Source organism: Coregonus clupeaformis, chromosome 13 (genome assembly GCF_020615455.1).
Source record: "Coregonus clupeaformis isolate EN_2021a chromosome 13, ASM2061545v1, whole genome shotgun sequence".
In the NCBI taxonomy this organism is placed as follows: Eukaryota; Metazoa; Chordata; class Actinopteri; order Salmoniformes; family Salmonidae; genus Coregonus; species Coregonus clupeaformis.
Genome location: NC_059204.1, coordinates 36,675,200 through 36,702,925, shown reverse-complemented (window position 1 = coordinate 36,702,925; position 27,726 = coordinate 36,675,200). Strand labels below are relative to the sequence as shown.

Sequence of the window (27,726 nt, the reverse complement as noted above, 5' to 3'; positions counted from 1 at the left end):
ATAAATGCACATCCATATGGATGGTACTGATGGGTAGACACCTCGCCATAGCCAACTACTCAGCCATCCATTCCAGCCAGCTATTTACAGCATCTGGATTACTTAGTGTAGATTGTGTGTGTGGGGGGGGGGACTCTATGTGTAGGTATGGGGATGAGATGAGAGGAGAGGAAAGAAGAGAGGGGTTACGTCTGATGGTGATGTGGATATACTCGGAATACATATCCCAATAGAAATAAATGATCTCACACCAATGCATTTTAATAGAAAGTTAGCAAAAATAGATAAGATCTTGCTACCATGGAAAGGTAAATACCTGTCTATTTGTGGAAAAATCACCCTGATTAACTCTTTAGTATTATCCCAGTTTACCTATTTGCTTATGGTCTTGCCTACGCCTAGCGAACAGTTTTTTAAATTATATGAGAAATAAATATTCAATTTTATGTCACGATCGTCATACACAGAGGACCAAGGCGCAGCGTGGAATGCGAACATACTTTTAATTTGAATGATCACACGAACAAAACAACAAACGATACGAAACGTGAAGTCCTACGGTTACACAAACCAAACGGAACAAGATCCCACAAATGACAATGCCCAAACGGCTGCCTAAGTATGGTTCCCAATCAGAGACAACAAGCAACAGCTGATTCACGTTGCCTCTGATTGAGAACCACCCCGGCCAACATCGAAACACAAGCACTAGAACTTAACCACAGAACACAAACACATAGAAACTACACACCCTGGCTCAACATATAAGAGTCCCAGAGCCAGGGCGTGACAGTACCCCCCCCCCCAAAGGCGCGGACTGCGACCGGGCCAAACATAAACCGAACAGGGGAGGGCCGGGTGGGCATTCCTCCTCGGAGGCGGTTCCGGCTCCGGGCTTGACCCCCACCCTCCAACCAACCCCCCAAAGCGCCCCTGGTCCGGTCTGGCCCTGCTGGCCGGAGCTGGACTGAACACTGGTGGAGCGGATTGCTCTAGCTCCGGAGTGGAGCAGCTGACCGGTGCCGGACCAGGCACCGGTGGAACAGGCACGGGCTGTGCCGGACTGACGACGCGCACCACAGGCTTGGTGCGGGGAGCAGGGACGGGCCGGACCGGGCTGACGACGCGCACCATTGGCTTGGTGCGGGGAGCAGGGACGGGCCGAACCGGGCTGACGAGCGCACCACTGGCTTGGTGCGGGGAGCAGGAACAGGCCGGACCGGGCTGACGACGCGCACCATTGGCTTGGTGCGGGGAGCAGGAACAGGCCGGACCGGGCTGACGAAGCGCACCACTGGCTTGGTGCGGGGAGCAGGAACAGGCCGGACCGGGCTGACGACGCGCACCACAGGCTTGGTGCGGGGAGCAGGGACTGGCCGAACCGGGCTGACGAAGCGCACCACTGGCTTGGTGCGGGGAGCAGGAACAGGCCGGACCGGGCTGACGACGCGCACCACAGGCTTGGTGCGAGGGGCAGGAACATGCCGGACCGGGCTGGCGACGCGCACCACAGGCTCGGTGCGAGGGACAGGAACAAGCCGGACCGTACTGGGGACACACACCACTGGCCCTACGCGTGGATCAGGAACGGACCGGACTGGCAACACACCCCAGTACCTCTCGCCGTGCCTCTACATTCTCCTTCCCCCTGGTGACCAGTGACTCCCGTAACCTGGCGGCCTCCTTTGCCAACCCGCTGAACCACTCTATCCCGGCCTCCTGCTGCCCCGTCGTCCACGGTGTGAGCCCCCCCCTAAAAAAATTCTGGGCGTCTCTCCTCCCCGTGGGCCAGGCCTCCATGGCTCTCGCCAGACTCTCGCTCCTCTGCTCCCAAGTCCAGCCTCTCTCCTCCTCCCGCGGCTTGACCCAGTCGAGGTTGATGTCCTTTAGAGCCCTCTCTGGCGTTGGCTCCTGGACACGCTGCTTGGTCCAGATATGGTGGGATCTTCTGTCACGATCGTCATACACAGAGGACCAAGGCGCAGCGTGGAATGTGAACATACTTTTAATTTGAATGATCACACGAACAAAACAACAAGCGATACGAAACGTGAAGTCCTACGGTTACACAAACCAAACGGAACAAGATCCCACAAATGAAGTATGGTTCCCAATCAGAGACAACAAGCAACAGCTGATTCACGTTGCCTCTGATTGAGAACCACCCCGGCCAACATAGAAACACAAGCACTAGAACTTAACCACAGAACACAAACACATAGAAACTACACACCCTGGCTCAACATATAAGAGTCCCAGAGCCAGGGCGTGACATTTTATTTGGAACGGCAAGCCAGACAAAGTTAAACGGGCCTATTTATATAATGAATATGAATTCGGAGGACAGAAATGATTAAATATTAAAGGATTAGACCTATCACTAAAAGCTTCAGTCATACAAAGTTATCCTTAAATCCGAACTGGTTCTCTAGCAAATTAGTAAGATTGTCTCACCCAATGTTCAAGAATGGCCTTTTTCCCTTTATTCAGATTACAACCTCTCACTTTCAGTTATTTGAAAAGGAAATTATCTCCCAAATATCACTATTTCTAAGACAAGCCATAGAAAGTTGGTTGCAATTTCAATTTAATCCTCCAGAAACGACAGAACAAATAATGCAACAAAAATTGTGGTTAAACTAAAATATACTAATTGATAAAAAACCATTATTTTTGGAAAAAATGTTTTAAAAAGGTATAATCTTCGTAAATGATATCATAGGTAGAACTGGTGGAGTTATGTCGCACATGCAGCTAACAAAAACATATGGAAATGTCTGCTCTACCCAAAATTACAACCAAATAATTGCATCATTACCGCCAAAATGGAAGAGGAAAGTAGAAGGGGGAAAAAGTAAGGAACTTGTCTGTTGGCCCTGCATTAAAGACCATAATTGGTTAAAGAAAATTGGGATAAATAAAAAAGTATACCAGTTTCATTTAAGGACCAAAGGATTGACAGCAGTCCCATATAAATTGCAAAATAGTTGGGAAGAGATTTTTTACATACCAATTCCATGGCAAATGGTTTATGAACTGATACACAAAACGATTCCGTATTCAAAACGTATAATTTTTCCATTTAAATTATTACACAAAATTCTTGCAACCAATATAATGTTATTTATATGGGGGATACAATCTTCCCAGCTCTGCAGATTTTGCTGCGAAGAGAAAGAATCATTAGATCATATGTTTTGATACTGTCCATTTGTAGCTTGTTTTTGGTCACAGGTCCAGGAATGGCTGAATGATTGCAATATATAACTGGAGCTAACCCTGCAGATAGCATTACTGGGTGATCTGAAAAGTCATAGTCAATTGATCAATAATATAATAATACTTTTAGCAAAAATGTTTATTTTCAATTTACAATGTGTAGAAACAATGAGAATAGAATGGTTTAGAACTTTTGTGAAACATCACAGTACAGTTGAGAAATACAGTGGGGAAAAAAAGTATTTAGTCAGCCACCAATTGTGCAAGTTCTCCCACTTAAAAAGATGAGAGAGGCCTGTAATTTTCATCATAGGTACACGTCAACTATGACAGACAAATTGAGGAAAAAAAATCCAGAAAATCACATTGTAGGATTTTTTATTAATTTATTTGCAAATTATGGTGGAAAATAAGTATTTGGTCACCTACAAACAAGCAAGATTTCTGGCTCTCACAGACCTGTAACTTTTTCTTTAAGAGGCTCCTCTGTCCTCCACTCGTTACCTGTATTAATGGCACCTGTTTGAACTTGTTATCAGTATAAAAGACACCTGTCCACAACCTCAAACAGTCACACTCCAAACTCCACTATGGCCAAGACCAAAGAGCTGTCAAAGGACACCAGAAACAAAATTGTAGACCTGCACCAGGCTGGGAAGACTGAATCTGCAATAGGTAAGCAGCTTGGTTTGAAGAAATCAACTGTGGGAGCAATTATTAGGAAATGGAAGACATACAAGACCACTGATAATCTCCCTCGATCTGGGGCTCCACGCAAGATCTCACCCCATGGGGTCAAAATGATCACAAGAATGGTGAGCAAAAATCCCAGAACCACACGGGGGGACCTAGTGAATGACCTGCAGAGAGCTGGGACCAAAGTAACAAAGCCTACCATCAGTAACACACTACGCCGCCAGGGACTCAAATCCTGCAGTGGCAGACGTGTCCCCCTGCTTAAGCCAGTACATGTCCAGGCCCATCTGAAGTTTGCTAAAATGCATTTGGATGATCCAGAAGAGGATTGGGAGAATGTCAGATGAAACCAAAATATAACTTTTTGGTAAAAACTCAACTCGTCGTGTTTGGAGGACAAAGAATGCTGAGTTGCATCCAAAGAACACCATACCTACTGTGAAGCATGGGGGTGGAAACATCATGCTTTGGAGCTGTTTTTCTGCAAAGGGACCAGGATGACTGATCCGTGTAAAGGAAAGAATGAATGGGGCCATGTATCGTGAGATTTTGAGTGAAAACCTCCTTCCATCAGCAAGGGCATTGAAGATGAAACGTGGCTGGGTCTTTCAGCATGACAATGATCCCAAACACACCGCCCGGGCAACGAAGGAGTGGCTTCGTAAGAAGCATTTCAAGGTCCTGTAGTGGCCTAGCCAGTCTCCAGATCTCAACCCCATAGAAAATCTTTGGAGGGAGTTGAAAGTCTGTGTTGCCCAGCGACAGCCCCAAAACATCACTGCTCTAGAGGAGATCTGCATGGAGGAATGGGCCAAAATACCAGCAACAGTGTGTGAAAACCTTGAAGACTTACAGAAAACGTTTGACCTGTGTCATTGCCAACAAAGGGTATATAACAAAGTATTGAGAAACTTTTGTTATTGACCAAATACTTATTTTCCACCATAAATTGCAAATAAATTCATTAAAAATCCTACAATGTGATTTTTCTGGAATTTTTTTCTCATTTTGTCTGTCATAGTTGACTTGTACCTATGATGAAAATTACAGGCCTCTCTCATCTTTTTAAGTGGGAGAACTTGCACAATTGGTGGCTGACTAAATACTTTTTTCCCCACTGTATATGGCAAATAGAAATTCACTATGGATGGTGTTAAGAGATAGATGAGAGGGGTTGAATGGAGCTGAAGGTTGGGACTAATAATAACAACAAAATCCAAAATAAGTATATAGGTTGAGAACTTTGTGAAATAGCACAGTTTGGAGGATATGGCATGTAGAGGCAAACCGGATGGACATCATGAAAATGATCGGAAAAAATCAAACAAAATATAATTATTGTAAAATTGACTGTGTCCATAAAATGTATATAGTATGTATAAGAAGTAGAGGCCTAAGCGTTGTTGTTCACTAGTTCACTCCAATTAAGGGAGGGGTGGTGGGGTTGGAAAGTAATAAAGGATTATTTTATTTTTTTAAAGATATGTATTTATATGTATGTATACAGTGCCTTGCAAAAGTATTCATCCCCCTTGCCGTTTTTTGTATTTTGTTGCATTACAACCTGTAATTTAAATTGATTTTTATTTGGATTTCATGTAATGGACATACACAAAATAGTCCAAATTGGTGAATAACTTGTTTCAAACAATTCTAAAAAATAAATAATGGAAAAGTGGTGTGTGCATATGTATTCACCCCTTTGCTATGAAGCCCCTAAATAAGATCTGGTGCAACCAATTACCTTCAGAAGTCACATAATTAGTTAAATAAAGTCCACCTGTGTGCAATCTAAGTGTCACATGATCTGTCACATGATCTCAGTATATATACACCTGTTCTGAAAGGCCCCAGAGTCTGCAACACCACTAAGCAAGGGGCACCACCAAGCAAGCGGCACCATGAAGACCAAGGAGCTCTCCAAACAGGTCAAGGACAACGTTATGGAGAAGTACATATCAGGGTTGGGTTATAAAAAAATATCCAAAACTTTGAACATCCCACGGAGCACCATTCAATCCATTATTAAAAAATTGAAAGAATATGGCACCACAACAAACCTGCCAAGAGAGGGCCGCCCACCAAAACTCACGGACCAGGCAAGGAGGGCATTAATTAAAGAGGCAACAAAGAGACCAAAGATAACCCTGAAGGAGCTGCAAAGCTCCACAGCGGTGATTGGAGTATCTATTCATAGGACCACTTTAAGCCGTACACTCCACAGAGCTGGGCTTTATGGAAGACTGGCCAGAAAAAAGCCATTGCTTAAAGAAAAAAATAAGCAAACACGTTTGGTGTTCGCCAAAAGACATGTGGGAGACTTCCCAAACATATGGAAGAAGAACAATAACAAATATTTTGCATCTTCAAAGTGGTAGGCATGTTGTGTAAATCAAATGATACAAACCCCCAAAAATCCATTTTAATTCCAGGTTGTAAGGCAACAAAATAGGAAAAATGCCAAGGGGGTGAATACTTTCGCAAGCCACTGTATGTATTTATATGTATGTACAGTGAGGGAAAAAAGTATTTGATCCCCAGCTGATTTTGTACGTTTGCCCACTGACAAAGACATTATCAGTCTATAATTTTAATGGTAGGTTTATTTGAACAGTGAGAGACAGAATAACAACAAAGAAATCCAGAAAAACGCATGTCAAAAATGTTATAAATTGATTTGCATTTTAATAAGGGAAATAACTATTTGACCCCCTCTCAATCAGAAAGATTTCTGGCTCCCAGGTGTCTTTTATACAGGTAACGAGCTGAGATTAGGAGCACACTCTTAAAGGGAGTGCTCCTAATCTCTGCTTGTTAGCTGTATAAAAGACACCTGTCCACACAAGCAATCAATCAATCAGATTCCAAACTCTCCACCATGGCCAAGACCAAAGAGCTCTCCAAGGATGTCAGGGACAAGATTGTAGACCTACACAAGGCTGGAATGGGCTACAAGACCATCGCCAAGGAGCTTGGTGAGAAGGTGACAACAGTTGGTGCGATTATTCGCAAATGGAAGAAACACAAAAGAACTGTCAATCTCCCTCGGCCTGGGGCTCCATGCAAGATCTCACCTCGTGGAGTTGCAATGATCATGAGAACGGTGAGGAATCAGCCCACAACTACACGGGAGGATCTTGTCAATGATCTCAAGGCAGCTGGGACCATAGTCACCAAGAAAACAATTGGTAACACACTACGCCGTGAAGGACTGAAATCCTGCAGCGCCCGCAAGGTCCCCCTGCTCAAGAAAGCAAATATACAGGGCTGTCTGAAGTTTGCCAATGAACATCTGAATGATTCAGAGGAGAACTGGGTGAAGTGTTGTGGTCAGATGAGACCAAAATCGAGCTCTTTGGCATCAACTCAACTCGCCGTGTTTGGAGGAGGAGGAATGCTGCCTATGACTCAAAGAACACCATCCCCACCGTAAACATGGTGGTGGAAATATTATGCTTTGGGGGTGTTTCCCTCAGCCAGGGCATTGAAAATGGGTCGTGGATGGGTATTCCAGCATGACAATGACCCAAAACACACGTCCAAGGCAACAAAGGAGTGGCTCAAGAAGAAGCACATTATGGTCCTGGAGTGGCCTAGCCAGTCTCCAGACCTTAATCCCATAGAACATCTGGAGGGAGCTGAAGGTTCGAGTTGCCAAACGTCAGCCTCGAAACCTTAATGACTTGGAGAAGATCTGCAAAGAGGAGTGGGACAAAATCCCTCCTGAGATGTGTGCAAACCTGTTGGCCAACTACAAGAAACGTCTGAACTCTGTGATTGCCAACAAGGGTTTTGCCACCAAGTACTAAGTCATATTTTGCAGAGGGGTCAAATACTTATTTCCCTCATTAAAATGCAAATCAATTTATAACATTTTTGATATGCGTTTTTTCTGGATTATTTTGTTGTTATTCTGTCTCTCACTGTTCAAATAAACCTACCATTAAAATTATAGACTGATCATGTCTTTGTCAGTGGGCAAACGTACAAAATCAGCAGTTCCCTCACTGTATGTGTATAAGTACAGTCGTTGTCAAAAGTTTTGAGAATGACACAAGTATTGGTCTTCACAAAGTTCGCTGCTTCAGTGTTATGAGATATTTTTGTCAGATGTTACTATGGTATACTGAAGTATAATTACAAGCATTCCATAAGTGTCAAAGGCTTTTATTGACAATTACATTAAGTTTATGCAAAGAGTCAATATTTGCTGTGTTGACCCTTCTTTTTCAAGACCTCTGCAATCCGCCCTGGCATGCTGTCAATTCACTTCTGAGCCACATCCTGACTGATGGCAGCCCATTCTTGCATAATCAATGCTTGGAGTTTGTCAGAATTTTTGGGTTTTTGTTTATCCACCCGCCTCTTGAGGATCGACCACAAGTTCCACTTAGTTATCACTTTTGCCTTATGGCAAGGTGCTCCATCATGCTGGAAAAGGCATTGTTTGTCACCAAACTGTTCTTGGACGGTTGGGAGAAGTTGCTCTCGGATGATGTGTTGGTACCATTCTTTATTCATGGCTGTGTTCTTAGGCAAAATTGTGAGTGAGCCCACTCCCTTGGCTGAGAAGCAACCCCACACATGAATGGTCTCAGGATGCTTTACTGTTGGAATGACACAGGACTGATGGTAGCGCTCACCTTGTCTTCTCCGGACAAGGTGTTTTCCGGATGCCCCAAACAATCGGAAAGGGGATTCATCAGAGAAAATGACTTTACCCCAGTCCTCAGCAGTCCAATCCCTGTACCTTTTGCAGAATATCAGTCTGCCCTGATGTTTTTCCTGGAGAGAAGTGGCTTCTTTGCTGCCCTTCTTGACACCAGGCCATCCTCCAAAAGTATTTGCCTCACTGTGCGTGCAGATGCACACGCACCTGCCTGCTGTCATTCCTGAGCAAGCTCTGCACTGGTGGTGCCCCGATCCCGCAGCTGAATCAACTTTAGGAGACGGTCCTGGCGCTTGCTGGACTTTCTTGGGCGCCCTGACGCCTTCTTCACAACAATTGAACCTCTCTCCTTGAAGTTCTTGATGATCCGATAAATGGTTGATTTAGCTGCAATCTTACTAGCAGCAATATCCTTGCCTGTGAAGCCCTTTTTGTGCAAAGCAATGATGACGGCACATGTTTCCTTGCAGGTAACCATGGTTAACAGAGGAAGAACAATGATTTCAAGCACCACCCTCCTTTTAAAGCTTCCAGTCTGTTATTCTAACTCAATCAGCATGACAGAGTGATCTCCAGCCTTGTCCTCGTCAACACTCTCACCTATGTTAACGAGAGAATCACTGACATGATGGCAGCTGGTCCTTTTGTGGCAGGGATGAAATGCAGTGGAAATGTTTTTTTGGGATTAAGTTCATTTTCATGGCAAAGAGGGAGTTTGCAATTAATTGCAATTCATCTGATCACTCTTCATGACATTCTGGAGTATATGGAAATTGCCATCATCAAAACTGAGGCAGCAGACTTTGTGAAAATTAGTATTTGTGTCATTCTCAAAACGTTTGACCACGACTGTATGTACAGTTGAAGTCGGAAGTTTACATACACCTTAGTCAAATACATTTCAACTCAGTTTTTCACAATTCCTGACATTTAATCCTAATAAAAATTATGTGTCTTAGGTCAGTTAGGATCAGCACTTTATTTTAAGAATGTGAAATGTCAGAATAATAGTAGAGAGAATAATTTATTTCAGCTTTTATTTCTTTCATCACATTCCCAGTGAGTCAGAAGTTTACATACACTCAATTAGTATTTGGTAGCATTGCCTTTAAATTGTTTAACTTGGGTCAAATGTTTCGGGTAGCCTTCCACAAGCTTCCCACTATAAGTTGGGTGAATTTTGGCCCATTCCTCTTGACAGAGCTGGTGTAACTGAGTCAGGTTTGTAGGCCTCCTTGCTCGCACACGATTGTTCAGTTCTGCCCACAAATTGTCTATAGGATTGAGGTCAGGGCTTTGTGATGGCCACTCCAATACCTTGACTTTGTTGTCCTTAAGCCATTTTGCCACAACTTTAGAAGTATGCTTGGGGTTATTGTCCATTTGGAAGACCCATTTGCGACCAAGCTTTAACTTCCTGACTGATGTCTTGAGATGTTGCTTCAATATATCCACTGCGACCGGGAGACCCATGGGGCGGCGCACAATTGGCCCAGCGTCGTCCAGGGTAGGGGAGGGAATGGCCGGCAGGGATGTAGCTCAGTTGGTAGAGCATGGCGTTTGTAACGCCAGGGCTGTGGGTTCGATTCCCACGGGGGGCCAGTATGAAAAATAAAAATGTATGCACTCACTAACTGTAAGTCGTTCTGGATAAGAGCGTCTGCTAAATGACAAAAATGTAAATGTAAATGTATAATTTTCCTTCCTCATAATGCCCTCTATTTTGTGAAGTGCACCAGTCCCTCCTGCAGCAAAGCACCTCCACAGCATGATGCTGCCACCCCCGTGCTTCACAGTTGGGATGGTGTTCTTCGGCTTGCAAGCCTTCCACTTTTTCCTCCAAACATAACAATGGTCATTATGGCCAAACAGTTCTATTTTTGTTTCATCAGACCAGAGGACATTTCTCCAAAAAGTAAGATCTTAGTCCTCATGTGCAGTTGCAAACCGTAGTTTGGCTTTTTTATGGCGGTTTTGGAGCAGTGGCTTCTTCCTTGCTGAGCAGCCTTTTAGGTTATGTCGATATAGGACTCGTTTTACTGTGGATATAGATACTTTTGTACCTGTTTCCTCCAGCATCTTCACAAGGTCCTTTGCTGTTGTTCTGGGATTGATTTGCACTTTTCGCACCAAATTACGTTCATCTCTAGGAGACAGAACGCGTCTCCTTCCTGAGCGGTATGACGGCTGCGTGGTCCCATGGTGTTTATACTTGCGTACTATTGTTTGTACAGATGAATGTGGTACCTTCAGGCGTTTGGAAATTCCTCCCAAGGATGAACCAGACTTGTGGAGGTCTACAAAAAATTTTCTGAGATCTTGGCTGATTTCTTTTGATTTTCCTATGATGTCAAGCAAAGAGGCACTTAGGTTGAAGGTAGGCCTTGAAATACATCCACAGGTACACCTCCAATTGACTCAAATGATGTCAATTAGCCTATCAGAAGCTTCTAAAGCCATGACATCATTTTCTGGAATTTTCCAAGCTGTTTTAAGGCACAGTCAACTTAGTGTATGTAAACTTCTGACCCACTGGAATTGTGATACAGTGAATTATAAGTGAAATAATCTGTCTGTAAACAATTGTTGGAAAGATTACTTGGGTCATGCACAAAGCCAAAACTATAGTTTGTTAACAAGAAATTTGTGGAGTGGTTGAAAAATGAGTTTTAATGAGTGTATGTAAACTTCCGACTTCAACTGTTTGTGTATGTACAGTGGGGAGAACAAGTATTTGATACACTGCTGATTTTCCAGGTTTTCCTACTTACAAAGCATGTAGAGGTCTGTAATTTTTATCATAGGTACACTTCAACTGTGAGAGACGGAATCTAAAACAAAAATCGATTTTGTTCCACTACTCTTTGCAGATCTTCTCCAAGTCATTAAGGTTTCGAGGCTGACGTTTGGCAACTCGATCATTCAGCTCCCTCCACAGATTTTCTATGGGATTAAGGTCTGGAGACTGGCTAGGCCACTCCAGGACCTTAATGTGCTTCTTCTTGAGCCACTCTTTTGTTGCCTTGGCCGTGAGTTTTGTGTCATTGTCATGCTGGAATACCCATCCACAACCCATTTTCAATGCCCTGGCTGAGGGAAGGAGGTTCTCACCCAAGATATGAGGGTGCATGGCCCCGTCCATCGTCCCTTTGATGCGGTGAAGTTTTCCTGTCCCCTTAGCAGAAAAACACCCCCAAAGCATAATGTTTCCACCTCCATGTTTGACGGTGGGGATGGTGTTCTTGGGGTCATAGGCAGCATTCCTCCTCCTCCAAACACGGCGAGTTGAGTTGATGCCAAAGAGCTCGGTTTTGGTCTCATCTGTCCACAACACTTTCACCCAGTTCTCCTCTGAATCATTCAGATGTTCATTGACAAACTTCAGACGGCCTTGTATATGTGCTTTCTTGAGCAGGGGGACCTTGCGGGCGCTGCAGGATTTCAGTCCTTCACGGCGTAGTGTGTTACCAATTGTTTTCTTGGTGACTATGGTCCCAGCTGCCTTGAGATCATTGACAAGATCCTCCCGTGTAGTTCTGGGCTGATTCCTCACCGGTCTCATGATCATTGCAACTCCACGAGGTGAGATCTTGCATGGAGCCCCAGGCCGAGGGAGATTGACAGTTATTTTGTGTTTCTTCCATTTGTGAATAATCGCACCAACTGTTGTCACCTTCTCACCAAGCTGCTTGGCGATGGTCTTGTAGCCCATTCCAGCCTTGTGTAGGTCTACAATCTTGTCCCTGACATCCTTGGAGAGCTCTTTGGTCTTGGCCATGATGGAGAGTTTGGAACCTGATTGATTGATTGCTTCTGTGGACAGGTGTCTTTTATACAGGTAACAAGCTGAGATTAAGAGCACTCCTTTTAAGAGTGTGCTCCTAATCTCAGCTCGTTACCTGTATAAAAGACACCTGGGAGCCAGAAATCTTTCTGATTGAGAGGGGGTCAAATACTTATTTCCCTCATTAAAATGCAAATCAATTTATAACATTTTTGACATGCCTTTTTCTGGATTTTGTTGTTGTTATTCTGTCTCTCACTGTTCAAATAAACCTACCATTAAAATTAGAGACTGATAATTTCTTTGTCAGTGGGCAAACGTACAAAATCAGCAGGGGATCAAATACTTTTTTCCCTCACTGTATATATGTATATATATATACACACACAGTGGGGAGAACAAGTATTTGATACACTGCCGATTTTGCAGGTTTTCCTACTTACAATGCATGTAGAGGTCTGTAATTTTTATCATAGGTACACTTCACCTGTGAGAGACAGAATCTAAAACAAAAATCCAGAAAATCACATTGTATGATTTTTAAGTTATTAATTTGCATTTTATTGCATGACATAAGTATTTGATACATCAGAAAAGCAGAACTTAATATTTGGTACAGAAACCTTTGTTTGCAATTACAGAGATCATACGTTTCCTGTAGGTCTTGACCAGGTTTGCACACACTGCAGCATGTATTTTGGCCCACTTCTCCATACAGACCTTCTCCAGATCCTTCAGGTTTCGGGGCTGTCGCTGGGCAATACGGACTTTCAGCTCCCTCCAAAGATTTTCTATTGGGTTCAGGTCTGGAGACTGGCTAGGCCACTCCAGGACCTTGAGATGCTTCTTACGGAGCCACTCCTTAGTTGCCCTGGCTGTGTGTTTCGGGACGTTGTCATGCTGGAAGACCCAGCCACGACCCATCTTTAATGCTCTTACTGAGGGAAGGAGGTTGTTGGCCAAGATCTCGCCTCAATACGGTGCAGTCGTCCTGTCCCCTTTGCAGAAAAGCATCCCCAAAGAATGATGTTTCCACCTCCATGCTTCACAGTTGGGATGGTGTTCTTGGGGTTGTACTCATCCTTCTTCTTCCTCCAAACACAGCGAGTGGAGTTCAGAGAGATCATCCAGATGGTCATTGGCAAACTTCAGACGGGCCTAGACATGCGCTGGCTTGAGCAGGGGGATCTTGCGTGCGCTGCAGGATTTTAATCCATGACGGCGTAGTGTGTTACTAATGGTTTTCTTTGAGACTGTGGTCCCAGCTCTCTTCAGGTCATTGACCAGGTCCTGCCGTGTAGTTCTGGGCTGATCCCTCACCTTCCTCATGATCATTAATGCCCCACGAGGTGAGGTCTTGCATGGAGCCCCAGACCGAGGGTGATTGACCGTCATCTTGAACTTCTTCCATTTTCTGATATTTGCGCCAACAGTTGTTGCCTTCTCAGCAAGCTGCTTGCCTATTGTCCTGTAGCCCATCCCAGCCTTGTGTAGGTCTACAATTTTATCCCTGATGTCCTTACACAGCTCTCTGGTCTTGGCCATTGTGGAGAGGTTGGAGTCTGTTTGATTGAGTGTGTGGACAGGTGTCTTTTATACAGGTAACGAGTTCAAACAGGTGCAGTTAATACAGGTAATGAGTGGAGAACAGGAGGGCTTCTTAAAGAAAAACTAACAGGTCTGTGAGAGCCGGAATTCTTACTGGTTGGTAGGTGATCAAATACTTATGTCATGCAATAAAATGCAAATTAATTACTTAAAAATCATACAATGGGATTTTCTGGATTTTTGTTTTAGATTCCGTCTCACACAGTTGAAGTGTACCTATGATAAAAATTACAGACCTCTACATGCTTTGTAAGTAGGAAAACCTGCAAAATCGGCAGTGTATCAAATACTTGTTCTCCCCACTGTATATATATATATATATTTATTTGCGGGAAAAAAACATATGGGGGATTGGAAGTGATGCAGACAGTTACATTGATGGAAGTTACAATCTATCTGCAATATTAAAGCTGATAAAAAATAAAACAAAAGAAGAGATGGGTTATGAACTCTGATCCAGGCGAGTGCTCCCAGGGGAAGAAAGAGAGAGAGAGAACGATTGAGGGTGTATAGAGAGGGTGGGGTGTCTACCTGTAAGAAGATGGGGAACCTGACGCCACACAGACTCACAGATTGTCTCTAATTGAAAAGGCTGCTCATTAACCCAATGGACTTGTGGAGGCAGTGTCATTCCACGAGTCATGGGCCTTAAAATAGGGTATTTCGAGCGGCATCATCTGCACACTCACACAGCACTTCTCTCCGGGCCATGGTTCTGTCATCACTAACTCTGGCGATACTGCAGGTCTGACGTCAATCTGCAGCGCGGTGTCACAACCTATGTATCTCGGTGTAGCCCTGCAGGCTTGTCCCAAATCAGCTCCACTGCTCTGTGTAGTTATATGTAGACCTAGAGTAGTCCCTGCAGCCTGGTCCCAGATCAGCTCCACTGCTCTACCGTGTCTCTCCTTTCTCTGTAAACACATGCTGCAGTCAGAGCCCACTGCATTGTGTTGTTGGCTGTCCTAACAAGGCTCTGCAGGCTGTGTGTCTATTCGGAGCCACACAGGGTCTAATGGATAAGGGATCTCCAGCCCAGTGTGTGTGTGGGTGGGTTGGGAGGGGAGGGGAGGGGAGGTGGAGCATACAGCGGGGAGGGGAGCCACGGCATCTCTGTACCTGGCTAATACTCAGTGACATGCAGGCCGTATGGATTGCCCAGCCCTGAGCTGGTGGGAGAGGCTAAATTCAGCCCCAAGGTCTTATGCCTCAGTGTGAGCTGTAGACAGATCAGCGGTGCAGCCAGAATGCAGCAGCCCACTGTGGAGCCTGATGCCCCAGCGTCTGCTGTGGTTAAGATGAGCTGCTGTGACAGAGGCAGACAGAGGAGACAGTGTTGCTGTCAGCCCAGTGTCCTAAATTGCAGGGGTTCTCAAAGTTGGGTGCAGGTACTGCAGGGGGTACGCAACCAGATCTCAATATACACTGAGTGTACAAAACATTATGCTCTGTCCATGACATAGACTGACCAGGTGATACCAGGTGAAACCTATGATCCCTAATTGGTTACTTATTAAATCCACTTCAATCAGTGTAGCTAAAGGGAAGGAGGCAGGTTAAAGGAGGATTTTTAAGCCTTGAGACCAATGTTCCCTCTAAGCTACGCCGGGCGTTTAGCTCCCCCAGGACTGCCACGCAGTAGAAATATCAGCGCTCGCAGAGAAGCACAAGATTGAACTTCACTCAACCTTCTAGAGTTTTCTCCGTTAGTTAACACTATCAACGTTTCCCTTTACTGTGGGAATTGTGATCGAATCAACGCAATATTAGCCATTTTCAATGCAACATACCAAAACAAAATGAACTATGCAAGACTTGGAATGCAAAACTAACTTTGCAAAATATTTTGTTGTAGGCAGAACACATCAGAGTAGGATTCTATTGCATTGACAGGCAGGACTCAGGCTCATACTCTACACAGACCGGTGCGCCATAACCAATCAGAGCTGCAGTAGGCCTATATGCAAATAGACCATTGCCATATATGGATCTGTGCCATTCACTTTGAACTGGTCTATTTTTACAGCATGAGCGGTCGTGAGTAGATGCGCTTGTTTTGAGATCAAAGCGAAAGCTATATGTAGCGACGTGTGCACATTTGTACATTTGTTCATATCCTTTGCTAGTTAGTGAGTTATTAGCCCAGATCATTTGTAGTCAGCAATGGGGGAGTGATTGCTTCCTACAAGAGCACAAAACATGTGCATTTCTAGACATCTTTGAATAGCGAGTCAGGTAAAGAGCTTTTTTTTGTCTTAAAGGGGCAGTGTTGTGTTTTGAGACAGGCTTGAATAAGATAAGTAGCCAATAGGCAGAGGGTAGCATAATTTGTCTGATTCTCTGTAATCATGGTATGGGAATAATGATGCATTTTATTTTGTAAAGTGGTTTCTTGCATCAAACAACACAACAACATATTCAGTCACATCCTTGTCTGAAGGACAAGTGGATAAACAGGTTAATGTCAAGCCCTGCATGTTTTTTCAAAAGTCTCATGGAATGTAGGCCTACATTGAACACTACACATTGGCCGCTACTGTAGGCTGATTGATAGAACAGCTATTTCCAAATGTTATGGGATGCATTTTCTCCATTGTTTTTGATGGTAGGCTACTCTGGTAGGCCTAAATTATGATCAAATAGCCACAGTAGCCTACTTAGCCACTGTTAAAACTAACTTAAAGTGGGTACAGCCTCAGTGTTCACAGTAAACTCGTGCCAGAAGTTGCATAGAATTTTCACAACGCTCAAGTTTGCGTTCAGCAGACCTGAAATTTGCTCAGTGATGAAACAAAATTAGAGGGGAACATTGCTTGAGACAATTGAGACATGGATTGTGTATGTGTGCCATTCAGAGGGTAAATTTGCAAGACAAAATATTTAACTGAAAAGTTTGGACACACCTACTCATTCAATTTTTTATTTTTACTTGTACTATTTTCTACTTTGTAGAATAATAGTGAAGACATCAAAACTATGAAATAACACATATGGAATCGTGTAGTAACCAAAAAAGTGAAACAAATCAAAATATATTTGATATTTGATATTCTTCAAAGTAGCCACCCTTTGCCTTGATGACAGCTTTGCACACTCTTGGCATTCGCTCAACCGGCTTCATGAGGTAGTCACCTGGAATGCAGTTCAATTAACAGGTGTGCCTTTGTTAAAAGTTAATTTGTGGAATTTCCTTCCTTCTTAATGCATTTGAGCCAATCAGTTGTGGTGTGACAAGAGAAACGACAGTCCATCATTACTTTAAGACATGAAGGTCAGTCAATCCGGAAATGTTCAAGAACTTTTAACGTTTCTTCAAGTGCAGTCGCAAAAACCATCAAGCGCTATGATGAAACTGGCTCTCATGAGGACCACCACAGGAAAGGAAGACCCAGAGTTACCTCTGCTGAAGAGGATAAGATCATTAGAGTTAACTGCACCTCAGATTGCAGCTCAAATAAATGCTTCACAGAGTTCAAGTAACAGACACATCTCAACATCAACTGTTCAGAGGAGACTGCGGGAATCAGGCCTTCGTGGTCGAATTGCTGCAAAGAAACCACTACTAAAGTACACCAATAATAAGAAGAGACTTGCCTAGGCCAAGAAACACAAGCAATGGACATTAGACTAGTTGAAATCTGTCCTTTGGTCTGATGAGTCCAAATTTGAGATTTTTGGTTCCAACCGCCGTGTCTTTGTGAGACGCAGAGTAGGTGAATGGATGATCTCCGCATGTGTGGTTCCCACCGTGAAGCATAGAGGAGGAGGTGTGATGGTGTGGGGGTGCTTTGCTGGTGACACTGTCAGTGATTTATTTAGAATTCAAGGCACACTTTACCAGCATGGCTACCACAGCATTCTGCAGGGATACGCCATCCCATCTGGTTTGCTCTTAGTGGGACTATCATTTGTTTTTCAACAGGACAATGACCCAACACACCTCCAGGCTGTGTAAGGGATATTTGACCAAGAAGGAGAGTGATGGAGTGCTGCATCAGATGACCTGGCCTCCGCAATCACCCGACCTCAACCCAGTTGAGATGGTTTGGGATGAGTTGGACCGCAGAGTGAAGGAAAAGCAGCCAACAAGTGCTCAGTATATGTGGGCACTCCTTCAAGACTGTTGGAAAAGCATTCCAGGTGAAGCTGGTTGAGAGAATGTCAAGAGTGTGCAAAACTGTCATCAAGGCAAAGGGTGGCTACTTTGAAGAATCTAAAATCTAAAATATATTTTGATTTGTTTAACACTTGTTTTGTTACTACATGATTCCATATGTGCTATTTCATAGTTTTGATGTCTTCACTATTATTCTACAATGTAGAAAATAGTAAAAATAAAGAAAAACCCTTGAATGAGTCGGTGTTCTAAAACTTTTGACCGGTAGTGTATATATTTTTTTGTTTGTTATTATTTGTATGAATATTACTAACAAAAACAGATTAAACTAATTTTGGCCAAGGGATATACAATGTAATATTATGAATCTACAATTTATTTTCTTAACCTTGGGCAACATGGGCATGGGAGGCTCACAGGGATATTGGTATCCACAGTACTCCACCAATTATACATTTTTCAACTCAATACTTATTGTATTCCCAATTATTATATATATATATATATATTTTCTCATAAATACACAGTAATTTAAAGTAACTGTCCAGTGAAAATCTCACTTTTAAAGGTTCGTATTCTGTTAACTCATTCACAAATAATGTTGTTGACTCGTCATAGACTCGTATTTGTGGCCAAAGCATTTAAAAAATGCTGTATATCTAACATACCGTTTCAAAAATGATTTTTACTCACATGAAGATTTCTAATGACCGGTATATTCCCACACCATTCTATTCTTGGGTTAAGCCCACACCATTCCAACACATAAAAGCTGCTTTTTAACCTTCTTAAGGAAAACTATTTTACTCATATTGTAATTAATTATAGGTAATATTTAATAGAAATCTGGAAACACTGGACAGTTACTTTAAGCTTTAAAACTGCAAGGTTTTCTCTCTGCCTCATGGCAAAATGTGTAGAATTGCAGGAAATTAGCTTGAAAACTGCAACATTTTCTCTCCGATGCCAAGAGGCGGCCTTTAAAATGTTCCTTCCTAGGGCCCGAGACTTGGTTCGTCCGGCCATGCGCTGCCAGTCATGGTAAAACTCCTTGTATGATATTTTTTATCTCACTCGAGTTGTGTTCTGATTATGAGGGGGTCCTTGATGAAATTGCTAACACAAAAGGGGTCCACGGCCCCAAAACATTTGAGAACCCCTGATCTATTGAGCTACCTGACTGGAACCTCCTCTGCTCTGCCTCTGGCTCCAGACCTACAGGAGAGGAGAAGAGAAGAGAAGAGCAAAATGTTGATGTTATGAGACTGAAGAGTCTCTTCTTCTTTCCTCTTGTTGAGGCCAAACACATACCAGAGTTCCAAACTCAGCAAGTGCAGTCCTCCAGCCTCCTCTCCTTTTTTCTCTCCTCTCCTCTCCTCTGTCCCGTGGACAGCGCTAATGGTTCTCCAGTGCTCTACAGCCTCTTCTCCCAGCGCATGGCTCAGCAGCTACACTCACTCATTAATACAACACAATCCCTCCCCACACTGGGCCTCCATTTTGACTCATACATTGTTTATGACTTCTGCAATCAGTGGCAGGTCGTATAGCAGAACTGCTGTGTAACTCACTGAGTGCTCAAAGCCTGACTGTGCCAAGTACAACCAATGTATTACTCTCACATTATTGAGAGAACTGTTTCGCCTTGTATTGAATGGCAGTAAATGTGTAATTGTGTATCATAAAACATGGTTTAAGCAGTGGCGACAGGGGTGAGTGAGTAGTATGCCTGCTACACACTAGCGCGCGCACACACACACACACACACACACACACTGCTCCTGTCCCATATAAATATACACCCCTCAGCTAGGGGATTCATCTGAGCTCTGAGTTGCGTTGATGATCTGACACTTTACGCTACTCTCTTTCATCTTAGTGTACCTCAGTCTGTTCCCCTCGTCTAAGTTTCTTCCTCCTCCATGTACGGAGAGGACCATTATTAATGCAGAACAAATTAAGGCTGTTTACTTGGGTGTTAATGACAGGGGGACTAGGTGGCCTAGTCTAATTAATATCAACGTCCCAGGTCCAAGGAGAACGACACTGGCATCTTGTTAGGAGGGAAGTGTCCAGTACACACACACACACACACACACGTTTGTTTTACTATCCTTGTGGGGACCAAACAATTGATTCCCATTCAAAATTATATATTACCCTAACCCTAAACCTTACCCTAACCCTTAACCTAACCCTAATTGTAACCCTAACCCTAATTGTAACCCGAAGCATAACCCTTAAGCCTAAAATAGCCTTTTTCCTTGTGGGGACTGGCGAAATGTCCCCACTTGTTCCGAATTTTCCTTGTTTTACTATCCTTGGGAGGACTTCTGGTCCCCACAGGGATAGTGATTTTTTTTTTTTTAACACAAACACACACACACACACACACACACACACACACACACACACAAACTCTACACTTAGCTCTTTGATTCAACAGGGTCCCACAGGCTTAACACTTTAATGTTTTAAGTCCTGATTCTAGATCAGATTGGGATGCTACACCGACAAAGAGTTCCGGATAAAGACCCAGCTGTGTGTCCTGGTCAGGTCTCTACTGACCCTAGATCAGAGACCAGCATAATACTGATGAGGGGGAGGCATGACTATGTCCATCATGACTATGTCCATCATGACCATGTCCATCATGACCATGTCCATGCCAGGTTTATGGTCTTACATATATAACCTGAAAACTACTGAGGCGGGACATCTCCATACTCCTGATTCTCTCTCAGCTCTGCAGCAGATTGCATCGGCACTCCATGAGCTGTGTCTACTGAGGATTCTTTATTTTGTTACACAAAATGTTCTGACTGCTCCAGTGCACTCCGACACCGTTGGTACAATCGTTCTGAAAGTCTTTGAAAGTTAAATGGAATGTATGAACATCTCTCTCAGGATCCAAGTAAGTCACCCTCATAAACTATGGGCACTATAAAACGCGATGACAAAGTAATATAGGCTGTGGTCGTATATCATTCCCTCACAATACAGTAGCTGTATGAAATGCAGCACGTAGCTCATGTGCTGCTGCTGGGTAGATGTGTGTTGACAGAGGTGTGACCGCTAACATTTGCTGGACCTATGTTTGTAATGGTTGAAGTGTTACAGCGTTGTGCAGTGGCGGCTCCTGAAAAAATTCTCAGGGGGGGCAATTTTTCTGATGATTTAGGTGACCTACACACATTTTAAAAAAGATATGTCCAGCAACAACATGAAGACAGGGGCAGCATATAAGTCAATACCAGAAGCATTTATTGACTGATCTCAAAAGTGTTGGCTTACCAGGGTTGGTGGAGCCCTCAGTTTCATCTTTGCCTCGCAAAGCTAACTCAAACACTCCGCAAAACTTCACACACTGGATTAGCCGGCTGAGGATGTGGCGGTTCTTGCTAATGTCATAGTAAATATATTTGTTATAGTGAATATGGAATATGATATGTTGAGTAAAATGTTGTGCTAAGATCTATTTAGGTCAGGAGCTGGTTATAAGTTATGTTCCTATCCAATAACAATGGACAAAAGGGTCCTATCTTGTCAGCCTTGTCAGTTTCAGTTCTCCAGTAAACTTGTGATTATCAACACTAACCTCATCGTTGTGGCGGCGGACAGCTAGCCTGTATCCCTCATCCAGTTGAGTGGGAATGTTCACTCTCCCCAAAGCAGACAATCTCAAACAGCTATCCATGTGGGTCTTTGACAGCTCATGTTTCTTAATCTTTCCTGAAAGATGGTGCATGTCCGTTACACACCAGTCGCTGTCCAAGCGGTGCTGTCTGCCGTGCCGCCTTCAGGGTGAAAGAGTAAGCAGGGGGTAGCAGAAGACTGCATTAGCTACATCGCAGCCTGCTAGCCAGGTTTTTCGTTCGTACCAATTTTTGGAAAATCCTCGGGTGTAGGACTTCCCCCCTTTAGTAGAAACCTGTTGAATTATTAAATTTGGTCTGGGAGGTCCTAATTGTTTCGTTGCCAATTTATCTTCATTTGTTCGCCGACAAAAAGGAACTTCTTTCAAAGACACAATCGAGTTGCACTGAAGCCTAGCCATTTTGATAGAAGTAGTGAATTGATTGACGCTGCTACCCGCTCTTTTCTTAGTTACGTTCATGGTTATATGTTACGTATGACGAAAGCGCGTAAGTGCAAGCCCTCAGAAACCCATAGAGATTGTATTGAAAGCTCTGATATTTGAAAAAATAGATTTTACATGGGAGTCTATGACAGACTTCTGGGCGATTTTCAACCTGACTGAAATCGCCCCAAAAGGGGGGGGGGGGCATTTGAAGCACGACTTTAGCCTGATTGGACATTTAGTGGCACTGTGGCAGATCAGACGTCTAGATTACAACACTGATAACTACTGTTGCCGTGATATAATTGATTAGAAAAAAAATCCCTTCCTTTTCCCGTTTGGTAGTGCGTCGCCCATATCGCCCTATTGAACACACCGCCCCTGGCGTTGTGGCTGATTCTGTCACATTCATATATTGCTGCATTATAGTTAATGAGGAAACTATCGCCTTTCCTCCTCAGCTACAGTAGCTAGCTGTTCCCTCTGTCTTCTGCTCCATAGAGGAGGATATAGGGCAAGGATCATCAAATAGATTCAGCTGCGGCACAATTCTTTTCTGGAGTGGTTGGTCAGGGGGCCGGAACATAATTGCAAATAATTTGTAGACTGCAAATTGACCGCAAGAAGCCAAAACAGATATAATATTTGACTGGTGACCCGTGTATATAGCCAATTTATCGTTACTCATTGTGTATTTATTATTACTTTTATTATTACGTGTTTGACTTCTCTATTATTTCTATATTTTCTTTCTCTCTGCATTGTTGGGAAGGGCCTGTAAGTAAGCATTTTACTGTTAGTCTACACCTGTTGTTTATTAAGCATGTGATGAATACACATTTATTTGATTTAAAACATAATCATTTCAAACCTTTCTTACATTTGTATACGATCACATACAGTATATATCTTTATTATGCGTGGGAATACTTTGGAACAGATTTCCTCAATTAAAATCACTTGGAGCAGATTCCCTGATGTTTTACAGTCTTTTATGTCCAACAATAAAAAATTAAAAAACTTGGGGGGCCAAATAAAATCACCCGCGGGCCACCAGTTGGGGATCCCTGATAGAGGGATTTGGGATCTTTCCAAATATCTTCGCTTCCTCCCCTCATCATTATGTTGTATGAAACGTGTAATTACCAGCATAAAGCCGGGCCTTTCTGGGCTCTGGGCTTTCTCCCTATTTCTATAAATGACTTTCCCTCTCCCAAATCAAAACCCATGAAGTCCTTATAAGAAAGGATCAGTGTACAAAATGGTTTCATTCCAAACGGAATCCTTTGGCCTCCATCGACACAAAAAGAGACACTGTTCACACTAGCAGACGGACACAAATGTGCTCGCAAACACTCACACACATCCACAAGCATGCACGCACACATACACAAATCCATTGAGCGCATGCACACACACACACACACACACACACAAGTACACCAGCCGACATGAATAGACAACCCAGTCTTTTAAACCCAGTCTCTTCAGTGCTCGCAGACACACATGCTCAGACATTGTGAGTATACATTTCACTTATATGAGGGAGAACTTGCTGTGTGGTTGTTTTCATTGATTCCGAGGCATTAAGAATGATAGCACTCAAAGGAGAGGTGAGAAGCTAGTGCGTGTGTGTGGCAGCACATGTCAACGCCACCTGGTTCTCTCCAGCTCATCTGTAGCTCATCTGTGATTTGTGCCTTTGATACAGCTGGCAAAGAGCCTTTTCCAAAACAACAAAAGATGAGACTTGGTGCTGAAGGATGACAACAATTGGCCGCTTCTCAGTCTGGAGATGAAAAGATGGCATCCGTTTCCTTCCCTCTTGTTTGTCGTTTTTTATTTTGCCATTTCTTATTTCAAAGGTGCCTGTAAAAGGTAATGTCGGGAGGAGTGATCCCCCCCCCATTTCACCAGTTTCACCCTCCCCCCTCCCCTCCTCAGTACTGCCACAGTGAGGCTGCCTCTCTCAGAGCTCCATGTCTTCTCCTGTGGGCCATGACTGTGTTTACAGACGTACTGTATCCCTTCTGGAGTAGGCTCTCCCACCGTACAGAGAACTTTATGTCCCCCTCTCAGACAGACAGACGTGCCTGGGGCCAGGAGTGGAAGGAGAGTTCACTTATATTGGAGAGGTAACCAGAAGAGTGAATAATATGACTATGTCAAACTAAAGTAGTGCTTTGCTAAAAGCACTCTCCAGCTACATTATACAGCTCTTTCTATGCCCTGTGGATTGTTATAAAAGCATTGTATATTCCAAGGTGTATGATATATAGTTGTTGAGTGCTAAGCAGAGCAGGGGATTGGTGGTGTATTGTCATTGCTAGGTGAGCTGAGCTGCAGCAGAGCAGAGCAGCAGCCGATGTTGGGCTACAGCCGAGTACAATACAGAGGACACTGACACGGCTGTGACCTTACTGTGGGGCGCTCGCTGCAGCAGTCCATCGCCATAGTGATAGCGTCATAGTGACGTGCCACACTGGCTTCTGGGAAAAGGGGTCGGGACACAGAGATAAAGCCAGTGGGGGACATGAAACAGGAGAGAGGTGCAAACTGTTGGCAAGTATAGACTTTCACAGAACGATGAGAAATGAGCAGAGTTAGTGAGATGGATTAGTTATAGATGAGTGTAAGATTTGACAGGATGACAGATTGGAGTGAAAAACAGTGGTAGTTTCATAGAGAGAGAAAGGGAGATGGATGGAGGACAAGGATGGATGGAGGCGAGCGTAATGGCGTCACACAGCTACAGGGGGTCAGGATGGTTATATATAGAGGAGAGACTGATTCATTGTGGAGAGAGCTGGGACGAGATTGCTGTTACTGTGAACGATCTCTCTCAAAGGAAGGGAAGATAAATCAATGTTTTGTATAAGAAAAGGGAAAATATTTGGAGTTTTCTGTTACCGGACGTCAATGACAGCTTTGTGGTTATGAATAGATGACTTACCTCATGTTATTTTGAATTAGGTAGAGACAAAAAATATGACAGTCTGAGTTCTCAAAGAGAGGAAGTGTGTGCTGCAGTGCTGCTGTGAGTCTAATCAGTGCTTCTTTCTCTCTCTCTCTACTGTTGAAGTGGAGCGAATGCCTGTGCTCTCAGCCGAGGAGGGGTGGAGGAGAGGAGAGACCGCTGAGGACAGGTCCCCAGAGGCCCCCTCTGGCCCCCACTCCATAAACAGATGTGTCCTTGTCCCCAGTCTCCATCAAGAGAGCGCAGCCACTCAAGTGGCCAAATAATAGTGACAGATTTAAAGCTAAATATTGTCTTTATCTCGTCAGTATTAAAAGGGCCATGAAATTGATTTAATGCGGCAGCGCCTCTCTTGGGCGGCTTCTTACCGCCTGAACACAAAACAATGAGCCGCAGCGATCTATTAATTAACCCACCTAATCCTGCAACGTTAATCTGTCTCCACAACTTTGCCAGCCACTAACTTTGAAGCCACAGGGTCTACTGGGGGCATCGTGACAATGGCAGGGAGGGGAAGATACAATACTTAGAAGAGAGAGAGACTCCAGCAAAGGGCTCTTCTGCACGGCAACAGCGAGGCTGGCATTTGTGGAGAGGAAGGGGTTCGTGACCGTCATTAGCATAGCATCCGAGCTGATTTGTGTTTTTCTGAAGAGATTAACGAGAGGTGTAGAATATCAGAAGTGCTGTTTGAATCAGTGCCGTCTTAGACTTGAGAGGAATGGGAACTGATTGTGAAATGCTTCCTGTCGGTCTGTATGTCTGTCTGTCTCTGAGCTCTCACCTGTCTCTCACCTCTCTGAGCTGTGATAAGTTTTTCTGGGAATGGTAGCTCCTTGCTTCTCGCCCACCTTACGGTCCCAGCACGACGGCACCTCACACCAACGCTCTTGCTCATGCTCACATTGTATCTGCAGAGGTGTGAATTACCTCATTCTCAGCAGGGCACTGAAAACCAATGTGTTTTTCTCCTCCGTTGCGGTTCCTCTGACCCTGCCCTCTTGCCTCCCCCCACCTGTCCCTTGCCTGCCCCTCATCAGTCTTTGTGTGAGCCCCTCTGGGCAAAACTGCAGGGGGATGCTGGCCCAGAAAATAGGTCACACCTTGGTGGTCTTCTCACCTCAACAGCATCAGAAAAACATTCCCGACTTCCTCCGGAGAGGGCTCAACACTTCCCATTGAACATACACACACAGAACACAGAACACACACACAGAACACAACACACAGAGAACCCGGAACATATCACACACAATCCAACACAGAACAAACACACACAGAACACTTTCTGCTTTGAAAAGATCAAGACCACATCTATCTGGCTGTCTGGCTGGCAGGCTGGGGGAATTCTGAGATAGAATTTTCTCATTAACAGTTCCTGTCAGGATAATGTGGGCTGTTTGATTATGCAGAAGGGTATTAGGGCCAGAGTGAAGAGTCAGGTCAGTCGTCAGGCCTAATGACGTGCCATTCCTCTGTGTGAGAGAGGGAGGGGAGAGGAGAGAGGAGCAGCCGTCTCTGGTGTCAGGCCCTGGGCATGGACGGGTCTCTGTCAGCCAGAGATGGGTGTGTTCATTAGAGAGAGAGAGAGACTGCACTGTAATTACATCGATGCTGTAATAGAGGCATGGGCACATAGGCTCAATGTGTTGCTATAATAGCACACTGTAATGATCCTGGTATTAGTTCAAATGTTAGAGCACTGCATCTCTGCTAAATACTGTTCAGAGCGTATTTGAACACCATAGTAAGAGATTAACAGATTGGCTCGGAAAGTCAAAGTACAACAAGAAATTGTAATTTTCTTGCAATGAGTATTGAGTGGATATGAACATGACAGTGAGGAGGAGAAGAGTTTCCAACCCCCCACAAAATGTCAAGCCTCAATTTGAGCACCTGAAAACATAAATATTTTGATGCATTCAAGTGGCCAAAGCTGGTCCATAGCAACTGGTAACTACTGCTGCCTGATGAAAATACAGGAGACACACTACAGTGCCAGATCTCCCAGAGAGCAAAGCTGTAAAGTTCTAAAGAAGCTGGTCTCTCCCCAGAGTAAAGCCGTTGACATCCCCTTCCCTACCCCCAGCCAAGAGAGTCCCCCCACGCTAAATGGAAATATGGCAATATGGCACAGAGAGCCGCCACCGAACAGTGCCCACTAGCTGCTGCTAACTCAATTAAGAGGCATGAAAAACTGAGTACTATCGAAATGATAGTGAGCGTTTCAAGGCGTCCTAAGTATTTCATTTGAGTAAATGATTGTGCCGCTTCCCCCCCACACACATTGTGTGTGCTGATAATTGGGTGAGTGAAGGCTCAGCGTGGAGGAGAGGTGTGTGTGAGTGATTGCATATGTGTGTGTACATACATGCGCATATATCTATGTGTGCCTGCCTATGCAAGCATGTTCACAAATCTCTCTCTCTCTCAATAGGAGGGCTATGTAAGTCAGATCCTAAAGCGTGTTGATAGCACACTAGAACACTGTGGTGATCTCCTGTGGAGCGGCCTCTGGGTTCTACTAGCTAGGTCTGGGGTGACAGTGGGTGACGTGTGTCCTCTGTGTACCCAC

The 27,726-nt window shown here is 44.1% G+C and overlaps 1 protein-coding gene across 13 annotated transcripts in view; it reads left to right on the top strand.

Annotated features, from left to right (window-relative positions):
- The window catches only part of LOC121579916 (RNA-binding protein Musashi homolog 2), a 322,000-nt gene that overhangs the window by 266,898 nt on the left and 27,376 nt on the right, over positions 1 to 27,726 (top strand). The gene's annotated exons all lie outside the window — the stretch shown is intronic.